At 36.7% G+C, this 15,190-nt stretch overlaps 1 long non-coding RNA gene across 1 annotated transcript; it reads right to left on the bottom strand.

Moving 5' to 3' along the window:
* Positions 1-3,565: 3,565 nt before the first annotated feature.
* LOC146148462 (uncharacterized) lies at positions 3,566-6,654 on the bottom strand. Its single transcript, XR_014494824.1, has 3 exons — positions 6,567-6,654; positions 5,795-5,870; positions 3,566-4,302 (listed from the first exon to the last, which is right to left on the bottom strand). It is a non-coding gene; the product is annotated as an uncharacterized LOC146148462 (long non-coding RNA).
* Between the last annotated feature and the right edge of the window lie 8,536 nt (positions 6,655-15,190).

Genomic DNA, 15,190 nt, shown 5'->3' with positions numbered 1-15,190 from the left:
TTTTTGCAACGTAAATGGGCCACGAAAGAAAAAAAACATCATAACATCTAACTTACTTTACAAAATTATTGAACGCACACATATTTAGCTGATGATTTTTAAAATAACTTTCCACAAAACACGAATAATAATACTGTCAACCATAATAAAAATCTAAGCTTAGATAAACAATCTAGCTCAGGTATCCCAACCGGGGTTTCACAGAAATATTTTGCGAGATCATCATCTTTGCATGCGCAAGATCAATACAAAATAATATAAATAAATTTACGTACGTGGTCAAAATCGCAAAAGACGCCAACTTTAGTGCATTTGCGAAATAGGCATCAGGCCATGGGCATCCCCAAACTATATATATATTCTTTTCTCCCTAAACTATATATATATTATGTTGATATTCAGTATTTCGTGTTTGACTGATAACAGGAACTCTCCTAAGGGTAGATGTGATGACGTAACTTTGTGACGTTACCTTTAAAAAGATTCAAAAATGGTCCAACCACACAAAGGTGCTAGGAAACTACTGGTCTCGCTATACTGATACAACCAAATTATATTTTCAAAAAAAACTATACCTCAAAAATAAATAAATAAATCTTTCCACTATTTAAAATACTCATGACAGCTTTGGTAAAACGGCTTTAATGTCATGCTAAGTTTTTTCTAGCAAAATTCCCTCTCTTTGTGTACAGTTGTTGCGCTAACGAATCTAACTCTAATAGCGCAACACATTTACAGCTAGGTAGTTAAGTGTCTAAAATTATCCAACGAAAAACTAAAAATAATAAATTGAGAATGAAACCGTATAAATTAGATTTCTAACAATAAAGAATGGTCTCAGAAACCACTCGAGTTTGTGTCCTTAATTGATATAACATCGAACGACAACCTTTCGCCCTACATTCAGTGTTCTAAAGTCTAAACAAGTCATTTTAAAACGTCTTTGTCAACATTTGCAAAACAACTTCAGTTCAAATCAAGTCATTTCATTAAATAACAAGTCCTAGTCAAAGTTTTATTGAAATGAGCCGCGGGCTGGGTTGAATTGCTTGGCGGGCCAGGGGCCGCCCTGCCAGATTGGATCATCTCTTTGCGACAAAACAAGCTCAAAGTTTGCGTTGAAGAAAGTTGTAATAAATTTATCTTTACTTAAAATTTATTGTCGTTCTTAAGGTCGGTCCGCGACGAAATTTCAGTTTTATAGCGTTCCACCTCGCAAAAAAGGTTGCCGACCCCTGATTTACAGCACAGCAAAGTAGTAACGGAATAAAAATACATCTTTACATTAGTATCAGTGCTGCTGGTATATTCGTCCCACCATATTTTCATCGAACAAAAGAAGACAAAAAGCAAAATGCGAATCGAGTTTTTATTTAAGAATATTTCACCTCTTATTTGTAATAACACACATTGGTAGGAACAATAAATTCTCTTCTTGGTAGGAAACAATAAATTCTCTAATCTACATGGCTAATGTTCTATTAGGGTATATTTCAAATACATGTTCTTTAGTTTGCAAATTTATATCGTTAAAAATAACTCAGAAAACAATGTTTTAATGCAGAAAAGAAGGCAAAAAAGAATTAGATTTCGGAAGAGAGAAACAAATCAAAATAACCACCGTAAAAAATTGTATCCCCCTTCAGACATCACCAGAACAAGTAAAATTAGGCAAACAAGAAAATCTTTACTGGAGTTTAGAATCTCCTCTGGATAGCGAAAGACTTTCCCCGATCAATCATACTTTCAACACCTCCGATTTCTCGAAGGATGAGTCAATGTCGAGTAAAGGCCATGAGCAACCTTCAGTCAGTTCCTTGGACATTTTTCTTTCTAGTACACCAGTAAAAAACTATTCAAAGCATGCTGAATCGGCAAACAGAAAAGTCCTCCTTCCATCGACTGCGCCAAATGATATCATGACAAAGGAAATACCGGTGTCAGATAACGTCAAGGAGGGAAACGTTCCTCTAAACGGAAATGGGATTTTTTTGGATACGACCACAGTAAGTGCAGCAAACACCGAAATGGTCGAACAAGACGACCTCTCTACAAGCCCAAGCATTTTCCCGTCGGCATCAGACTATTTCCTTAAATCTCTTTTGCAACAGCAAGACGAAATAAAGCGCACAATGCTGCAGGAAATGCGGAAAATAACTAACAAATACAGCGCACAACCAAACCTGCAAGAAAATCGTCAATCTATACCGGGTCGAAACGTGTTCGGGTCGGACGACGATCGAAAATCGCCCGAAAGTGATTCAACATCCCAAGTTAGTTGAAACGCTAAATTAACTTGTTTAAAACAATAGGTACAGTCGCGTTCCGATTTTATTACGTTATTTCTACTGTATCGGTGGTTTTAATAGCTTTATATAGGTGGGTTTTAAATAATCTATAATTAAATTTATTTTCTGCAATATTGCTCCATAAAAGTTGATTTAACCTCACCCGTGATAAGGCTGATTATTTAAATTAAAATCAACAGGGAACAGTCAAGTGGGATTCGGACGCTTGTAGCTTGTCAAGTGGTGACACGATTACCAACCTGATCGGCATGGAGAGGGAGAGATGCGCGACCACGTCGTCTAATGACAGCACAGCCGCACAATTCGGCAGCATGGCCTGCTGTGACAATTCACTGGGGGAAGAAACTATGGAAGAAGTCGACAACTCGTTTCGCGGATCTGCCAACAGGCAGTTCGCGGTTGAATATGTGATTCCCTTTCAAGGCGAAAAACCAACGGAAGTGGTGAGAGACTTTATGAAGTGGGACTGTGACGAAACGGATCTTTGACAAAGTGGATTATCTGTTTATGTGGTTTTATATTTTAATGTGCTGCCTGTCCGTGAGCGAGCCTGCCAGTTATTATCTATTGAAGTTCACTCTGTTTTGTTAACGACAGGGGAATGTAGTACTAGTTTGGACATTGCCTGCGTAGAACCGAAATTTATCAACTTGTCGCTAGGTAGCGCCAAATCACTCCTTTTATTTGGAGCACCTAATTGTCGCCATCATTTTAACCCAACGACATTCTAGTATACCGTCGGCGTTTTTTTTAAAACAAACAGTGATAACAATTATGTTTTCCTCGAGTTATATTTTTTTAATTTATATTATTTAGAATTTGTTAATTTTAATAGTATTTTATGGGTAATTTACCAGGTTTAATTACAAAAATTATTTTATCAGTGTAGCTTATACCGTTATTCGTCAAGCATATCTTCATTATATGTTAATGAATGTTGCGCAATATGGGACAGGGCGTCCCAGCTGAGAAACAATTTTTTTGGCAATTATAACTGTTTTTGTGGTGATAAAGGCCATTCAGCGCGTAATGATGTTTACCCTATGGCTATGCCTTGAATCTAATATAAATGTGTTTGTCTATAATCATTGATATAAAAGATAAACCGGATTGGTACAAAACACATTATTTTATTATTTTATTATTTACACACGCTCTCCGAATATAAGCAATTTGCATTTTTTTACAAACAGTTATAGATATATATACAAAATATATTTACAAAGTATTGCACTGATATAAATAAAAGTCACAGTAATAAAAAATAGATTAAATAAACACGTACTAATTGTCAGGCCAATAAGGACATTTCTTGTTCAAAAATAATTTCGAGGTAAGTGACCAAAACTATTAACCAACAAGGGAATTAAGACGGTTGGCAAAACGAATATCTTTTATCATAAATGTTACATTTTACAAGATGGTTCCGCGAAAAAACACAGTGAATCAACCTTAAAATAAAAATACGTTTGTGTTTAACGTGACGAAACGTAAAACACTTCGGAACTCTCGAACAGACATCTTTACTTGAAGAATGGTGGTGGTAATTTTTTTGTAGTACAAAACGACACGTAATGGCTATATGCAAAATACAAACACAATAAACATGCAATATTAAAAATTCAAGTCGGTAACTTCACGGCAGTTGAAGAACAAATGATGTATATTTATGTGGTAGATTCAATCATCTAAATAAAATTTACCAAGTTTGATAGTTTGACTTTTTCTACCCTGCTACTCCGAAAGTTCAAATTATTTGCTTTTCAACATCTTTCGGTCGTTATTCTTTCAAAATTTTTTGATTGTCTCCCGCGAACATGGGTTTGGTTGCTTCAGATTGATTGTTGGGTTAACGCAATCTGCCAATAAAGCGAACGTATTGGCGAAAAAGTCCAAATGGGTCGATATTTCACTTTGAAGAAATAAGTATGGAACTTGTTGGAACTTGATCAGCAAAATGAAGCATACTAACAACCTTTTTTGGTAGGAAATCCTGCAACAACAAAACAGAAATGTACTTACAAAACAGCTTACAATTAACACGGTTAATTAAAGATTTTAGTTACATTCATAATAATGTTTCATTACATTTTGTAAAACTTGTTGAAAGTGACAATACTTTGTTAGCATTCACCGCGTGCCTTAATGTCCATAACAACAGTAAGGTCCACAGAAAACACTGTCAAAGCAAGTCGTTAAAGATACTACGAGGTTTTGCCTCATGGCGAAACAATATGCTCCGTTCACATTTAGCTGAACCAAAAATTAATTTAACCAAAGTTGACTGAAAATAGCTCATTCCGCTTTTTCTCGAGTTCACTTATATAACATGTCTATTTTAAAATACAATGTTGGCATTGGCATCCAACCGACCCTTGTAATGGTTGCATTAACACTATAGCTGTGTGACAGAGTGTGGCTACACCTCGCAGGCATTCACCGCGTGCCTTATTGTCACAAAACAGTAAGGAACACACACTAAATACGCCCGAGGTGTGCCTTGACCATTCGACTTCCCAATCATTGCAATTGGAAGGCAGCACACATTGCATCTGCCTAACTACCATAAAGAAACCGTTCAGAGAGCATTTTTTATAAACCGCTCATAGTTAAACAATAAAACAGTTTAATCTAACACTTCACATTTTGTGCATCGGCTTATATGCCTTGCGAGGACATTTTTTCTCTAGATTATTCCCATGCTTTGCTAATTATATAGTGACCACACAACAACAAATCGCCCACAACACGCTGGGAATTGTCCTATTTCCGACGTTTCCGAACTCTTCGCCCGGCCTCGTTCGAAATCGCAAACAATTGCGTCGAATTTGTCCGTGGCACGTGCACATGCACAATGGCCCCTCGCAGCGTATTACTGCTATCACAAGACACCGTTGCAGCGATTGACCTAATCGCCGATTAGCGGGAATTAATCGCGCGCAAACAATTTGACTTACGTGAACCCGATGAGAACTCATTCCAGCGTCAAATGCCATCGAAGTAATCACATTACGTTGCCCAAAAAATAGTTGCGTAACCCCCTTTCCAAGATTTGTCATTTTAACAATTGGGTTTTTAAGGTTTTCATGACAGTCTTAAAAATATAATTAACGGGATTCTAAATCCTTTTTTTAAATGGGAATTGGTGGGTGACCTGACATGCGCAAGTAGCATCAGCGGGATGCTTGCAGAAAACAATTTGAGTGTAATCGCTGCTTCTTATCGATTTATCGTGTTTTAAGTGTGTTGAAATAATTCACAGCACGCAGCTGCTTTCGTTAGCAAATAGCTAAAATATTTGTGAATCGCCGGCAAGCCGCAAAAATGCAGGTGCACGTGATCGCCATCGATTTTTCGAACTGCGTCAAAAAGCACTCCGGTTACACTAACATAACTAGGATGCTCTCTGGTTTATTTTAAAAATATTAATTTAGGTCGAAAAATAAATTACAAACTTCCACTAGAAGCCGCTGGCAAGCACTTACCGATTACATTTTTCTACTCTTCACATCTTGACTCAAGGTGGCATTCATGTGCAGTCTGTCGCAGTTTGGCAACCATCTTGAAAACAAAAACTTCAAGTTCACATATTTATTAATTAATATAACTTTTCTACTATGCTTTAATAAGTGTAAGTCTAAAAACTCCTATGGGCAACCAACATTTGCGCTGAAAATCCAACCAGCAGTGCGCTGAACATCGTTTAGGAATTACATTTTTTTCTCAATGTTTCGAGGTCCTTGCCATGTATTTGGCGCAAAAACAAACGGACGAGGCTCGGCAAAAAACTCCACGTTGACGTCACTGCATTTAAATCAATTATTCATTGGTTGCCATGAACAACGCGAGGCGCAGACGACAGTTAGTACGTGCTCGGCTGCCTAGCGGGACAGGGAGAGGGCAGCCCACGCTGCAAGTGACATTTCGCTGCGCTTATCAATTATGCAAACTCGCACTTTTCAGAGCGCTGTTGGGCCCGACTATCGATCGACCGTTCGCCATGTTACGTTGACGGCATGCTTGCCGAACTTTCCGGACAATAGTAACGCACCCCAAACCAAAGAGGAAAGCTGCGAGTTCAGGTGTAAAATATTTTGCTTTTTGCCCTTAATTAAGTGTAAAATAATTTAACTGCCGTTTATAAAAGCAGTTCTAACCACGATTAGATTGTTATTTTTAGAATTACATTTTATGCTCAGACGAGTTCCACCTTTTATTCGTAATTAAAGAGAACGGTTAAAGCAAAAACTAACGTACCTTGACCGAAATTTCTTCTCTGTTTCGACCACTTGCAAACCTAAATCTTCGTCGATAACAAGCCAGCACCTCGGTCTTCTGTTCCCTTTTATATTAACGTTTACTTTCTTCGTTTTAGTTGTTGTTGTGACGAAGCTAAATGCAAACTGCGATATGATTGCAGTGGACACTGGTGCTTTTATAGCGGCTAGTGGCTACTGGAACATCTGCACGACCCTTTCGTTGGCCGGTGGCGCGCCTTTTTTCTCGCGCGCGACAAACCCCTGGAGATGGCGGATAATTTCGCGTTTCGTGTTCGATTGTTCGCTTGCATTAAAAATGTCGCAGGCGAGAGTGGGCGCTCCGCTTCTCCTGCTTGTTTCTATTTTGCATCCCAGTGCCACGCGCAGCATATGGCCAACCAGCTTTGCGGCGGCAGCGAGATTATCGCCCGAAACAAATGATGCCAGCGGCAGAAGCAGCGGGGACGCGCGCGCTTTCTCTTCTTCATTAACAACAACCTGTACAGCGCCCCGCGCTCCACGCATCGCCTTGTACCCCAACTGGAGAGTTTTGTGTTGTTGCACGGCAGCAAACCTAGGCTTCAACTGCTTGTAATTTCCTCCCGTAAACGCTATGAAATACAGGAATAACTTTCGTTTGTGTCGTTTATGTTTCCACATTTTAAAGATTAAACATTGATTAATTTTTTTTAAATCCCATGAACACGCTGTGTAATTGTATTCATCTTGTGCGTTTTTTAAATATTGAGCTTAACTTGTTTGTGAAAGGTGTTTCATACTGTTGCTAAAATCCTACGCAATGATGTAATATTGAGAGTGAAAGACCTTGCTCGAATTTGCGTAGAGCGTTCATTGAAATAACTCATTAAGCCAGTGTGCCGCACTGCCTCTTGTGTTTATTAATATTTTCCTTCGAGGATTGAGGGATCAATAGCACCCGCTTTTCACCCGACCATCAAAACATAAAATGCAAACTTAGATCGATAACGTGCTGTTTTTGAGATCAAGCGTATGTGCGTCAAGGGCACGCGAAAGACCCCATTCCGTTGATTGCGTCCAGCCATTAGCGTGGTATTGCCGTTTACACTAAAGTTCGCGGCCTGTGTTTAAAAAATGCCTCCTGTTTGGCCGTTAAAATCATATTTTATGTTGGTGAAAGTGTAGCATTCATGAAATAACATATTGTATTGTATCCCTTTAACGTGTTTAATTTAACACGATTTTTGCAAAATGCCATGAACTGCAGCTAAAAAATGAACAGTATTATTAATTAGCGGTCAGAGAAACGGAAACTGAATTATTGGCAAGCAGTGCGAATTTACACTGGGTGTGGCTTTGACGGATTTATAAACAATATTTCCGATTGCCATGCGACTTATAAGATTAGTGGGGAACTGTGTTGCACAACACGTATAATTACTAATGCGTAACATTTGGCAGATGTCGGATATTTAAAACTTCTTCCGTGTCGACGTTAACTTGCGTCCTCGCGAAAAGACGGAAGGAAACGGCTTTTGTACTAACGACTTATTAGCATTTTGCGTTATATACACTTCCAAAATGCTATTTGTTCATGTTGTGTTTTATCAGCAACTTATCTTCTTCTAAAAGTCGCCAAATATAGCCAATGTGTTGTAATAACGAATTTCAACTTGAAAACGGTCAGCTGTACAAAGTAGGCCAATTTAATATTTGTAACCGACCAAATATAATAATAAAAGTGTATATATTACAATATAACATTTGTACAACGATTATTGTTTCCACTGATAAAAATACTAAAAATAATAAATAGAAGTTTACAAAACCATATATCCATGTACATATCCTTTAAATTGTAAGTGGTGTTGTTTGAGAAAAGATTAGAAAAATCTAAGAGAAGTATGGCGCATATAAAAGTTCAGAGCTATGTGCATAACTATTTTTTTGTTAACGTAAAGGTCCAAATGGCGCTCCACAGTATGGTGAACAGACATAAATAAAATAGATACAATGCACGCTTTTGATTAAACTGGGATTTGAGTATCCCCAGCCAATTTTCGTCTCCGATATTCGTCCTAATTAAAATCAATAGTCGCAATCCTAAAGAGCCGAATGTTTACGCTTCAAAGCAGAAGGCCATCAAACTTCAAAGCAGGTATTACATTTGTTCATGTATTATTTTGATCAATTTTTTGTCCAAATAAGCTGAAAAAATCTTGTATAGAAACGCAGCTAAGTTACATTTTGTAACTATTTCACAAATTGAAACATTGTTATTCGTTTCGTTTGTGTGGTGAGTTTCATTTAAGTGGCGCAGTACCACCGGTAGAAAACTTTGAAAGGGCCAGGACCTAAAATAAACAAATTTAAATTCCTGAAATTGGAGCAGCCCTTTGGGTATTTTATAACGAATGTTCTAGGTTTTTAAAAAAAATTAAAGAACCTAGAATATATCACGTGAAGCATGTGGTGTCCATATGGACTTTGGGTCGCAACCCAGCTGACTCGTAAATAAAAGGCCGAAGTGGGCTTTCCGTGAAAGGCTTCATAAATTTTTGATCATTTGTCCGCTTTTTGTCCTTGCTTCGTATAGATGATCCCAGATTTTGACCAGTTTATCCAAGACTCCTAAGTTGATATATTAATATAAACGTCTTTAATCGATGAGGTAACACTTTGCTCAATACAAATATATCTTCCAGTAACATGCTTAAAGCTATTGCATTAAAATATTTCCTTACGGATTTCATCTATGTCTGTATTTTATTAGTTGAAAATACAAAGTACAAAAATATATATATTGAACATTAATAGTGGTACGTCTTTATATTTTGTGTTTTAGGTTGATTTTAGTAGAATAATAAAAATTAAAGTCGCCGTAAAGTGTATCATAAAAGTTATATCTTAGGCTATATCTGTTCCTTAGGTCGCGATTGTTTTGGGGTAATTTGCCTCAAATATTTTGCTCATAATATATGTGAACAGAAAAATACGTTTTTTAGTTCATATATGTTTCCATGTAGTATAGCTTTCAATGCAAATTTGAGAACACACTTGTTCCGCAGGAAAAATATGCATAGCATCAAATAGCTTGAAAGGCAAAGTGTATTTCTGATTGTTTTCAGCACGCTCTTGATATCGAACAGTATTCGTAGCAGTTCAAGTCAAGTATACCAATACTACAGTTCATCTAGTTGACAGAACATTTTCTATGTCAATTCCAAGAATTACCTGTTGCAGGTGAATGTGAATGTCGTGCATGTTTTTTACTAAATTTTATAAACGCCTTTAAATGTAGCCAATAAATGGTAATCTTAATATAATTTTCCTTGTGAAATAATCTGTTTACTCGTTTGACCAATTGTGTGGCTGTTTTTGTTTTTACAAAAAACAGGATCAATGCAAATATGAGTAAGCTGTGTTATTCTTCAATGCCTACCCCTAGGTATCTCGTGTCTTTCACCAATTAAAATGTGTTTTTTGTTCGCCACTACATTTCATTGGCTGTTTCGCGGTACAGCAATTAGGTACAGCCATTTATAGTCGAACAACGGAAAATAGTCAAAACAATATAATATCAAGCAGCGCCCTTAAAACCACCACATCAAGCAATGACGTTGACCTCGAAAGTAATCCAGGCGTTTTTTTACAAATGGGAACGATTCCCCCTTCCTTTGTGCAGTTGAGTCGACGCAGTATTGCACGCTGCGAACCCCTTAGCTCCATGTTATTCCCGCAATGGATCCAGCGCGATAAATAATTCAATGTGCGTTTACGAACATGAAGCTACAGCAGCGTGGTCTACGGCCATTATTCCAACAACAGGCAAACGCAAGATTTGCCTTTATAAAATAAAACCAGTCTCCTGCAGTTTTAAACCAGTGTGTGGTGAAACCATTCTAAAGATATAACCAGCGTGCAAATGCACGAGGAAAGTACCACAAAGTCCATTATGTTCAAATTTAACAATTAAAAATGCAAAGTAGAGCAATAAGATGTAGAGTTGGATATATGTCAAAGTGATTTTGAATCAAGAGTGTTGTTGACCTTACAACAATGTTAAGACAAAACGTGTTTATGACATAACGTTTGTTAAAGCTGTCACAGCCATAATTGGTATATTCCGTTAGGTAATTACTATAGCCAGTAGGCGTATCGCCCACCGAAAATTCTAACCGAATACATTTCGTCCATTTTAACTCTATTTCGTAAATAATACTTTTTAAGTATATTTTAGATATCCCCAACGTTACACCATGAGGCTTTTGCCAAATAAAAAATCACCTTCTCTAATGACATGCAACATGTGGAACAGAGAACACAATCACATAACGGATGTGAAGAAATTGTGGGGCAACAGGACGCGATTATTTTAAGCCTCTTCCGCATTACAAGCGAGTTGCCTTCTGTGCTGCTGGTGCTTCGCAGGTGGTTTACGTTGAACGAGGTTGTGACGTGATATATCAGCCGAGAGTCAAAGGGAAGGGCCTGACAAGTCGACGTGTCGTGCAGTAATTGGCCAGCGCTGATGAAAAGCATCTGCTGAGCAGCGCGATTGTAATAAGCATACGACCGTACGCGTCGCCATATGGAGTAATTAAAATTCAGACGGCCGCTAATGGCCTTTGAGTCCAGTTCGAAACTTCACGACGCTGACTAACAATTCCCTGTCGAACGGCATATGTTTTAACCCGTTATTTCGCTGGCTGTTGTGCGGCGGAACGTAAACAATTGAACTATAGTCGGAAATAGTATCTTTTTAACGCCCCCGCTTTATAAAATATAAATGTTCGCAGTATAACTTTGTTTTATGTGGGGGAAAACACCACTAAAGGAAAGACCAAAATTTAAAAACGACATTATAAAAAAGACTAACAATTTAAATAAAAAAGTTTGATGTTCTCTTCTAGATTCCCATAATGTTAACATACGTGAAATATTCTAATATGTCTTATCTAATAAGAAATAATCTAATATATCTGAAAGTAACGATCTCGCTTATCTCAGGACACAGCAACAAACCCAATCGCCATTAAATTTACTACTGTTTCGAAGGGTTTTTAAAAACACTTACCACGCCTTACTATCAAACCAGGTTTTGATCTGGGTTTTCGATTAAAACTCGAACTCTTCTGAACCCTTCTGGCAATCATCGATCGAGTTTACGTGCAAATGTTCCACGAGGTTCAGTCCCAGGTGGTGCACGCTAATTGTGAGTCGATCAATACTTGGTTGGCAATGCAAGGACGAGGTTGTTTGTTGCTAACTAAATGAATTGTATTCATGGGTCCACGTAAAACTCAAGTCGAAAAGAACATTTTACGCGAGCAAAAATTAATAATGCGGATGTCATAGAAAGAAGTATCATGAAAACTGCATCCATTTTAACATTGAGTCAATAGTGTTGCAAAAATACATTTTGTTATATTGCGCCGATATCATTGGTATGAAATATTCAAATGTCATAAGTCTAAATGGTTTCAGTAAACTTAAAGAAATATGTAGAATAAACAAGTTCAATATATTTCGATTTTTTGCTTGGAACAAAAACATCGATACAAATACTGCGAGTGGCAGCTGTTCAGAACCTTGACACTTCGACAGCGCTACACGTAGTCGTAGACCATTCGTATGCCATAAAATATTTTTTAATATTATAAGGTTAGTTGTAAATTGTAGAATTATCCTAAAATTTGCTGAAGGTGCAAAGAGATCTTTTTGTGGCAAATTACCAAAATATTGAAATGCACTAAGAGCAACACCTTCAAAACAGTTACAAGTTTATTAAAGTTTGTTTATGCGTATCACACAATGTGATATTTCAGGATTAGGTTTGACCAAGGATGGTAAACACAAATTTCCTTTAGTAAAAAACAAAACAAATAAAAGCTCGGTAGGCTAATTACAAATTGAATGATGGTCTACGTAAAGCAGTGCTTCTCAACCTTTTTTCACGGCGACCCAAATATTAAGCGTCAGTATATGACAACTAAGCTTTGGCGACCCAATTTTTTTTCTTGTAAGCGAAATAAAAACTAACTTCTTGTAGGCGAAAAATAGACATAAGCATTAGCATAAATAATTTCAAATTTTAATAATTATTATAAGACATTATTTGCATTGCTTCCTTAATTTCCTTAAGTGAAAAATTTCGATTTGAACCAATCTCAATTAGTTTAAACATGTGACTACTGTGGTCGGCGACCCAATCGAATCAAACAGCGACCCAATTTTGGGTCGTGACCCATAGGTCGAGTAGCACTGACGTAGAGTGTTGATATTACAAACGGCGGTTTTTTAAACAATATTCAAGCCTATAAAAATAAACATTTTTCCCCGCCGTGAAAGCACTCTACTGTCTTTCAAAAATACAAAATAGGAATGCTTAGACTTGGAAATGACACGCATTTAAAAAAATATTTGTTATAATCACTTCGTTGATTTCTAGTTCTAAACACCAATTGATGTACAAAAATAAAAAATAGAATACTTAAAATATGTCAGTTTAATGTTTTCCCCTGTGTAACTATAGGGTGATTTTTGCGTATCGTTACAATTAACACTGTAGAATTACCGGTGCGGTCATTTTGGCCGTGTTTGATTTTAATCGTTTATATCTCCGCCCACGTAACTGTTAGAATATTGAAACTTCCTGGAATCGATTTACCTTAAATTACCGCCAACGGTCATTTTGACCTAAAAGCAAATTCTAATTCCTTCATGATTAAAATCAGCCTTAAACGATAGCCTTTTGTTGTGCTATTATTTTAAAACAACCATGGCACAAATGCTGCGGTAGCTGGTTACAGAAGTTACTTGTGAGTTCATAATTTTGAGTCAACAATTCTTATCGAAATTCGATGATTGACGAAAGCAGAAAGCGAAAGTAATTCTAATCTAAACTAATGTAAACTGTAAACAAATTAAACCGCAAAAATGTGTTGTGGTATAGTTGTAGATTAGGTTGCGGAAAGTGTTAAACTTGTGTGAAAGTTGAATAATATGTGCATGGCGCTGAGCGCTGCTAATTTTTTGGTTCTTGAATGCTTTTGGACAGCTATTTGCGGTCCATGTAACAAGCAGCATAATAAAAATTGGCCGTTTCATATTTTTAGCTTATTTAAAAACTAATGCTTTTTCAATCAATTTCACTGGCCAAGTTCGTTGTAAAAACAAAAAACAAAACAACCTCTCTCTGAGCAGCTAAAAAGCAAGTTGAAGGCATTCAAAGCACCATTTCGTAGATATGGCCTAAGAAGTTTATTCCAGAACATTATATTATGAATATAATGGATCCTACAGGGTATCAATCTCACATCTACAAATGTTTAGGTCACTGAATACCATTTTATAGCATGAAATAAAGCTAAATTATTTTACATTTTCTTCTTTATTGGGCAAGCAATCATTTTGACCGCTCGCGGCAATTCTTGTGTTAAAACGAAAACAGAATCGTGATTTCTTCGTACGCCAGCGTTCCCACGGAAAGCATTCGTTGTTCCAGATATGAAGATGACATACTTGTCGGGTGTCGACCCATATGTCTTCCCAGGCGACAATCGCCTATCTCTGCATTTTAAGAGCATTGTAGCCTTGTTATTCCGTAAATCGCATTAATACCAGATTATGGGAATCGCTCGCGATCGGCTTACAAATGATAGTCATTTATGCAATCGAAGGCCATTTTGTCAACAACCTTACGATATGTAGCGAGCGAGATAGTTTGATTAAACTATCTTTTTGTAATCAAAATATTATTTTAGTAAAAAAATACTTTTTTACATAATTAAAAAAGTAGAAAAAATGTTATATAGGCTTTTTTTAGGTATGTTTTTATTATTACCTTTAGTACAATGGTTGAAATTGCAATCATGTTGGCAAAACAGTATTTATAATATAGAATAATTTCTTTTCGTAGGCCTATACATGTACGGCAATTGTTTCTCAAAACTTCCTGTAAAACTTAAAAAAATATAATTCCTTGATTTTCTTGGAAGCTTGCTCGGTGTTGCTCTGCTTCGTTTTTATAAATAATGGATCCGTTTGAAAAGCTAGATGGGGTTATTTTTACTTCGCAGCATAACAACCCTCGAAAGGATTATTTTCGATTCTCAGAAGCAATTAGCCTCATTTAATTTATTGATGAACCCAACTTTCAACCCATATGACCTTTTGATATAACCTTGTTTGCTAATGTTCGATGCTAAACAGCATAAAAACGCTTTTAGAAACAATTTATTTAGTTTTTTGTTCCTGCGCAGAAATCACGAATCGTGTTGATTCGCCCCTAATATTTATATAGCTTTTATTTCACATTATAGGTGTGTTATCGATATAGACAATGTTACACTATACCAGGGGTCGGGAACCTGTGGGTCGCGAGCCATATATGGCTGTTTTTGTGGCGCCATATTGCTGTTTTGTTGAAAGAATGTTGCTTGCAGATAAATCTAAGCTCTCGTTTATCAGCATGATCTGAATAAAACTGCACGCAGTCATGGCCGCAAACTCAACTAATTCTTTTTTGGCGCTTAGTTTGTCCTATCTTTTAAATGAAAACAAAATAAAGGGCCATGTTCAAATTACTATAATTTTTCCAACTATAACTATAAATGTAATAAAAATATTATATGACTCTCA

The sequence above is a fragment of the Ascidiella aspersa genome, chromosome 4 (assembly GCF_963924565.1).
Source record: "Ascidiella aspersa chromosome 4, kaAscAspe10.2, whole genome shotgun sequence".
Lineage (NCBI taxonomy): Eukaryota > Metazoa > Chordata > Ascidiacea > Phlebobranchia > Ascidiidae > Ascidiella > Ascidiella aspersa.
Note: the sequence above shows the minus strand (reverse complement) of the source record. Positions and strands in the feature narration are given on the sequence as shown.